General features: G+C 36.3%; 1 non-coding gene across 1 annotated transcript; it reads left to right on the top strand.

Moving 5' to 3' along the window:
- Window positions 1-7,497: 7,497 nt before the first annotated feature.
- Window positions 7,498-7,604, top strand: LOC121230928 (small nucleolar RNA R71). The gene has a single exon (XR_005929000.1). It is a non-coding gene; the product is annotated as a small nucleolar RNA R71 (small nucleolar RNA).
- Window positions 7,605-8,112: the final 508 nt, after the last annotated feature.

Below are 8,112 nucleotides of genomic sequence, written 5' to 3' on the forward strand. Positions count from 1 at the left end.
AGGTTCATTGCAATAAACAACCCATTTAAGCTCAAAATTATAGTTTCAAGGGTCTAATATCATAAGGTGGGCTTGAAAAGGCTCAAACGATCCAAAGAAATAGTTCCTATATCATTTTAGATTTTTATGTCTCCTAGGATTTCTCCTAAAGAAAGTTTCTAAGTCAATTCTAAAGATATAAACCTTCATGCATGTTTAATCTCAAAAAAAACTAAGTTTTCATGGCAAACATTACCTAAGACTAAGATCATACAATCATTCCCTTCTTCATGATAGCATACTATCACTCAGATAAAATCATCATTCATGCTCGCATACAAGCTATCTCATTAACAACGAATTTCTCTAAACATTAATTTATTAAAACATACTCATGAAATAAATGATTGAAACATACTTGAAATTTTTAAAAATTTTGAGCAATTATTTGCCTTACCTCCCTTTAAAAAGAAGCAATGTTCTCATTGCAAGAACAAAGTAATGAATGAATACTAAATAGCAGGTAGGGTTAAAAAGAAAGAAAGATCAGTCATTAAGGTTGTTTAAATACCAAGTTTTTCCTCATAATCTAATCCTAGACATGTTTATTTACATTACCACATCACTTAGTCTTTTTCTTTTTAAAGAATCATTTATTCATGCTTGCTATGTTTTATTTTGTAGAAATTAAATCCTACCTACTAAAGAAACAAATTCCTAAAGACCTAAAATAAATAAATAAAAAGACAAGAATCCCTGCTTTTATTTTTCTGACTCATTCCCCTTGTCTTCTTTAGCTCCTTCTCCGCTTGTATAATCTTCCGTCCATGTCTCAAAGATAGCATCTGGGAACTCAGAAACAAAAGTTTTAGAGATATTCTAAAAAGTATTTCGAATTGAATCATCTCTAATTTTTTCATATTTCCAGTAAGTTTGTTATTGATTGTGCACGAGCTTGCACATATCCATCAACATTAACAATTCTGATTTCCTTGAAGTACTTGTAGAAGTTTGCATGGGAGTTGTATATTCAGGTTCAACACTTAGCTTGACTGGCTCTTCTTCTAGCTCAACCCTTGGTTCAGGGTTTTCAAATCCTTCAATTGGTTTAGGACTGTTTGGTTCCTTATAAGATTCTTCTTCTTCAATGGCTGTAACTAATTTAATTTTAGTTTCATTTGTTGACTCCTCAGTATCTGGCTCAGTTGGTTCTTCTTACTCACTTTGATTCAGATCATGCACCTTCTCTACTAACCTTTCAAGAACATGACTTGTAATGCACCCTTGGACATATTGCCCCTTCAAATTTGCTTGTGTTTTAACACATGCCCTTAAGCAAAGTGAAGTGATTAATGATGGCAAATAAGCACTTCCTGTCTTCTTTTTAGCACAGTCATAAATCTCCTTGAGAATAATTTTCCCAACATTAATGGACTTTTCTGTCAAGATGGCATATAACAAGAGCATTCATTCCATCGAGATGGTGGAACTATGTGAGATAGGCATAAAACTATAGCGAACAAAATAAAACCATACCTTTGCTACTGGTTTTAGGTATTCCTTTCGGCAAGAATGGCTTCCATACTTTCTTATAATCCATTGGGATCCAGGATTTGTCACAACGTCAAGTACTTGTTGAAGAAAATCCAAATTTATGTTGTTCATCATAGGGTAGTACTTATCTTCTTTAACATCAGGTAAGTTAAACAAATCATTAATGGACTTAGAAGTAAGAGGTAACCTTTTCTTTCGAACGATGACCTCAGTAGCATCTTGTATTGTCAAATTTCCATAAAACTCTCGAACTAGTTCATCATCGGGAAGCAAACGAGCATAACAAAATTATTCCCACTTGAGAGCATTAATTGTCTTTCTAATTTGCACAGGGACAACCATCAAATCATTACTCTTCAAGTTAAAACCTTTTTTCAGCATCATAGGTTGATGCTTGAAAATTGAATCAAATCTCTCTTTCACTTCTTCATTGATCACAATCGGGTTTTCAGGAGTAGTCTTCGACGATCTAGTTATTATGCGAGAGATGGTATTTTCCCAAAAATTTAGCAAAGTTCTACTTACAAGGGAAGAAGAGAAATCAGCAAGTGGGTAGGATCTGCTTCGGTGAACCTTGCGATGGCGAAGAGGTTGCGGCGGCAAAGGCAGTGTGCGGTAGCGACGTTGATGCTCCAGCGATCTCTTTACGGCGGTTATAGGAGATTTCAGCAAAAGGGGAGGAGAACTAGGGTTTCTTTCGGGATTTGAGGTTGACTGCACAAGAGAAAAGTTTAAGGATTTTTGGGGTTTAAGCAAATAGCTTTGAGGGATATGAAAAATAGCAGAATGAAGAGGGGTTTATATAGGGAAAAATTAGGGCAACATGTAGTAAAAACTTAGCTACATTAGGGTTACTTGCGCGGCAAGCAGTGGAAGTGGCAGCAATAGGTGTGGTGTTTTCCCTCTTTTGTTGTCTTGGACCTCAAATTCAGACTGTATCTTACTAAAAAAAACTGATTAGTACTTGGGCCAAATTTGACCCCCTTTATTAACATAAAAATTTAAAATTTAAACAAAAGAAATGAAACTAAAAAATTTTAAATCTTAATTAGAAAATTTCTTCTCAATAAATTACATTAAATTAATTCCCAGGAAAGGTTGAAGGGGTCACAGTGGTCCCGCTTAAGTTCCAATCTCCTTAGACAGAATTAATTAAATGTACTAAATTAAGAAAATAAATCCTAATTATTTATTTATTTACAAAACAAGTTTATGAAAAATCAAGGGTATATTAATTTGAATGAGGATTCAACTAACTCAATGTCACCATCCCAATAATGTTTGAGATGTTGATCATTGACTTTAAACGTACCTTCGTAATTATTGTATAATTCAATAGCTCCATAAGGATAAACTCGATAGATGGTATAAGATCCTTTCCATCGGGATTTCGACTTCCCAGGAAATAACTTTAGCCTTGAATTAAACAACAAAACCTTCTAACCTTCTTTAAACTCGCGAGGTCATATATGACTATCATGCCATGTTTTTTATCTTTCTTTATATATTTTTGCGTTCTCATAGGAAAACAACCTCAGCTCTTCCAACTCATCCAATTGTAACATCCTTCTCTCACTGGCTTACTTAAGATCAAAATTCAACTTCTTCAAAGCCCAGTGAGCTCTATTCTCCAACTCTAACGGCAAATCGCATGCCTTCCCAAAAACCAATCGATAAGGAGTCATTCCTAATGGTGTTTTAAATGTTGTTCGATTGGCCCATAACGCATCACCAAGCCTTCGAGACCAATCTTTTTTGCTGGGCCGTACTACCTTTTCAATTATACCTTTGATTTCATGGTTCACTCTTTCAACTTGCCCATTGGACTGGGGGTGATAAGCAGTAGCAATCTTGTGCTTCACATCATATTTGTCAAGCAACCACTTAAGTCACTTGTTCATAAAATGAGAACCTTCATCACTAATAATAGCTCTTGGTGTCCCAAATCGTGTAAACACATGCTTATGTAGGAATCGTATGACTACCTTAGCATCATTTGTAGGGTACGCTTCAGCTTCAACCCACTTAGATACATAGTCCACAGTAACTAAGATGTATTTGTTCCCATACAAAGAAGGAAACGGGCCTAAAAAGTCAATGCCCCATACGTCGAATAATTCAATCTCTAAAATATTTGTTAAGGGCATTTAATTCCTCCTTGATATGTTTCCGCTCCTTTGGCATCTATCATAGTTCTTCACATAGGCATAAGCATCATTAAATAGTGTAGGCCAAAAGAAACCTGCTTGCAAAACCTTAGCTGCAACACCAAAGTGACCTTTACTTGGAGATGAATGGCAATGATATAAGATCCCAACAATCTTACTTTCAGCTACACACTTTCAGATTATATTATCTGCACACTATTTAAATAAGAATGGGTCTTCCCAAAAATAATACCGACTATCATGAAGGAATTTCTTCCTTTGTTGGTATGTCATTTCTTGAGGAATTATTCCACATGCAAGATAACTGGAAAAATTAGCAAACCAAGGTGTTTCATGAATTCGATTCATCTCAAATAAGTGTTCATCTAGGAAATTCTCGATGATAGGCACATGTGATGGAGTTACCTCCTCTTGCTCCAACCTCAACAGATGATCAGCTACTTGATTTTCAATACCTTTTTTTTATCTTGAATCTCAAGGTCGAATTCTTAGAGTAAATGTTTCCAACGAATTAACCTCGGTTTTGCATCTTTCTTCGTGAGCAAGTATTTAATGGTCGTATGGTCAGTATATACTATAACTTTGGTACCGTATAATTGAGTTAGGCTCCCATCAAGGTTATACTTGCATAGTAAATGGGATGGAACACTTTACTTTTTCTTTGACCCATCACAGCTCCAACAGCATAATCACTTGCATCGCACATCAACTCAAAAGGTGTGCTCCAATCGGGTGTAATGATTATTGGTGCTGAGATTAACCATTTTTTAGCTCTTCAAAAGCTTCTAAACATGCTTTGTTAAAATTGAACACTGTATTATTCTCTAACAACAAACACAACAGTTTAGAAATTTTTGAAAATATTTGATAAATATTCGGTAAAAATCGGCATGGCCTAAGAAACTTCTGACTCCTTTCACATTCATTGGGGCCGGTAATCTTTCAATTACGTCCACATTTGCTTTGTTGACTTCAACTCCTTTCTTTGAAATTCCATGCCCTAAGACAATCCCTTCCTTAACCATAAAATGGCATTTCTCCCAATTAAGGACAAGATTCCTCTCTTCGCATCTCTTCAGTACCTTAGCCAAATTACTCAAACAAATATCATAAGTGTTACCAAAAACAAAAGAAAAAATCATCCATGAAAACCTTAACAAAATTTTCAACCATATCAGTGAATATTGCCATCATGTATCGTTGAAAGGTTACAGGTGCATTGCATAAACCGAAAGGCATTTGCCTAAAAGCAAACATACCGTACGGACAAGTAAAGGTTGTTTTATGTTGGTCTTCTGAGGCTACAACTATTTGGTTATATCCCAAATAACCATCTAAAAAATAATAGAATTCATTACCTACCAGTCAATCTAACATCTAATCCTTAAAAGGCAATGAAAAATGGTTCTTCCGAGTTGCTTTTTTTAGCTTTCTGTAGTCAACACAAATTCTCCAACCAGTAATAGTTCTTGTTGGGATCAATTTGTTACACTCATTCTCAACAATCGTAATTCCACCTTTCTTCAGCATACACTGTACCGGACTTACCCACGAACTATCTGAAATAGGATAGATTATTCCTGCATCTAGCCATTTGATCACTTCCTTTCTCACAACATCCTTCATAATAGGATTGAGCCTTATTTGCCCATCAATTCGAGCTTTTTCACCTTCCTCTAGAATAATTTTGTGCATGCAAAATGAAGGGCTTATACCTTGAATATCAGCTATGGTCTAACCAATTGCTTTCTTAAATTTATTTAGAATAGCAATTAGTTGCTCGTCTTGATCTTTTGTCAGTTTTGCTGAAATAATCACAAGCAAAATGGAACAGTCACCTAAATAAACATATTTCAAATGGGAAGGAAGTACCTTTAGTTCAAGTGTAGGTGGTTCTTCGATTGACAATTTAGGTTGCACAAATCTTTGACTTCCAACTCCAACTGTTCAAACTGTGTGGATTGAATAAAATTTCTCGGATTGGCTTCCACTAGAACCATGATTTCTTCATTTTTTTCATCCCCCAAAGGGTCAAACCCAAAGGCTTTCTCCAATTGATCTTCTTCAAAATTGCTTTCCATAGAAATCAAGGTTTCTAACTCTTCCATAACTGAACACTCTTCTGTCAGATCGGGAAATTTCATCGCTTTAAGAATGTTAAAAGTTACCTGATCATTTTGAACTAGCATGGTAAGTTTGCCTTTCTGCACATCAATTAACGTTCTTCCCCTGGCTAAAAAAGGTCTCTCAAGGATAACTTGGCACTTCCTTATCTGCTTCAAAATCTAGAATAATGAAATCAGCAGGAAAAATAAATTTATCGACTCTTACCAAAATATCATCGATCTTTCCTTCGGGGTATGCTAAAGATCGATCCACTAGCTGGAGCGTCAAGTTGTAGGTCTTACTTCTCCTATCCCTAGCATCTTGAAAATAGACTTCGGAATCAAGTTGATACTCGCTCCTAAGTCATACAAAGCTTTACCACTGTAAGATTCACCAATGTTACAGGGTATCGTAAAGCGCTTCCTGAATCCTTCAATTTCGGTAGTAGCTTGTTCTGCAGGAATGCACTGCACTCCTTTGTCAAGGTGATAGTCTCATACTCACTCAGTCGTTTCTTCTTGGATAGTACATCCTTCATAAACTTCACGTGATTCGGCATTCATTCTAAAGTCTCCAGCAATGAAATATTGATGTGTAATTGCTTCAGAACATCCAAAAACTTCTTGAATTGCACCTCCTAATTCTGCTTGTTTTCCTGTAATCTTTACGGATATAGAGGTGATGGAACTTTCAGTTGAATCAGACAACTCTTCTGAGTAGGTAAATTTGCATACAAAGAAGATGTTAAAGTATCTGAATTCACTAAGTTAGGATTTACCTTGTCAGTCATTGTAGATTCTGATTCCTTTGGTGTAGGAATTTCAACAGCTGGTTGACTTTCTTCTTTTTCAACAAGCTCGTCTTTGACCTTAATCAATCGGGGTTCCAAAATTTTACCACTTCGTAATGCCACTACCTTGTTATGTTATTTATCCAAGTTTTTTGGATTCTCAGTATTGCTCAAAAATTTTCCTTGCAGTCTACTACGAAGCTCCGTAGCTAACTGACCCATTTGGTTTTCCAAATTTTTTAGTGTTTCTGCTTGGCTCTAGATCAAAGTGTCATTCTTTGCCATGTATTCTTCCAACAAGTTCTCCAAACTATTTGATGATTTAGCTTGAGCTGGTTTTGGAGCTTGCTGATTAAACTCTTGAGATTGGTTGGGTCTATGCTGCATAAAGTTGTTGTTTGGTCCAATTCCTTGGTTGCTCTGAGAAAAGTTGGGATGATTACATCATGAAGGATTAAGAAGTTGGACTGGGGTCATTGTCCACTCCTATTTTGATGTTAGTTCCCCACATAGTACATTGACTCAGGATTCAATGGGAAATTCTCAAAAGAATGGCCTTCCCTATAGTACACACAGGAAACTACTTCAAACGGACTTGGTGGCTGAGCTATAAAATTATTAGCACTATTAGCGATAAACTACTTTAACATAGAGGAAATAGACGATACCTAAGCTGATAACAAAGTGAGAGCATCAACTTCATGAACTCGAGCTACTCGTCTTCCTGAAGCTGTTCGATTTGTTGGCCGTTGATAGTTATTACTCGCAATCCTCTCAATGATCTCTTAAGCCTAATTATAAGACTTAGAAAAAATTGCACCATTCGTAGAAGCATCTAACATCAATCTTGTATGTGCATTGAGACCATTATAGAATGTCTCCAACTGGATACAATGAGGAATCCCATGATGAGGACACTAACGAAGTAACTCCTTGAATCGCTCCCAAGACTTATACAAAGACTCGTCCTCCAATTGTTGGAAAGTTGTGATCTCGTTTCTCAACTCAGTGTTCTTGCTGGGCAGGAAATACTTAACCAAAAATCTCTCTTCTAATTCTTGCCATGTAGATATGGAACTTGGTGGCAATGAATTGAGCCATGCTCGTGCTCCATCTCGCAACGAGTACAAAAACAACTTCAACCTCAGTGTGTTTTTAGTCACACCAGCTATCTTGATTGAATAACTCACCTCCATAAACAATCAAAGGTGGAGATGTGGTTCTTTCGTGGGCATGCCACTAAATTGGCCCACCGTTTGTAGAATTTGAAACATCACTAGTTTCAATTTGAATTGGGTTGCCTCAATATCTGGCCATCTAATTCCTAGATTTAACTTACTGAAAAGTGGCACAGCATATTGCCTGTAACGCCCCCGTACCCGAGACCGTCGCCGGAGTCGAGCACGAGGTGTTAACGGAATTAATTCATTAATTAAACAGCTCAAACAATTTATTTTAGAATTTCCAGACAAGCTGGCTAACTGCATCATAGTAGCTAAAAAATCTATATCTCGA

The sequence above is a fragment of the Gossypium hirsutum genome, chromosome A06 (genome assembly GCF_007990345.1).
Source record: "Gossypium hirsutum isolate 1008001.06 chromosome A06, Gossypium_hirsutum_v2.1, whole genome shotgun sequence".
Taxonomy (NCBI): domain Eukaryota; kingdom Viridiplantae; phylum Streptophyta; class Magnoliopsida; order Malvales; family Malvaceae; genus Gossypium; species Gossypium hirsutum.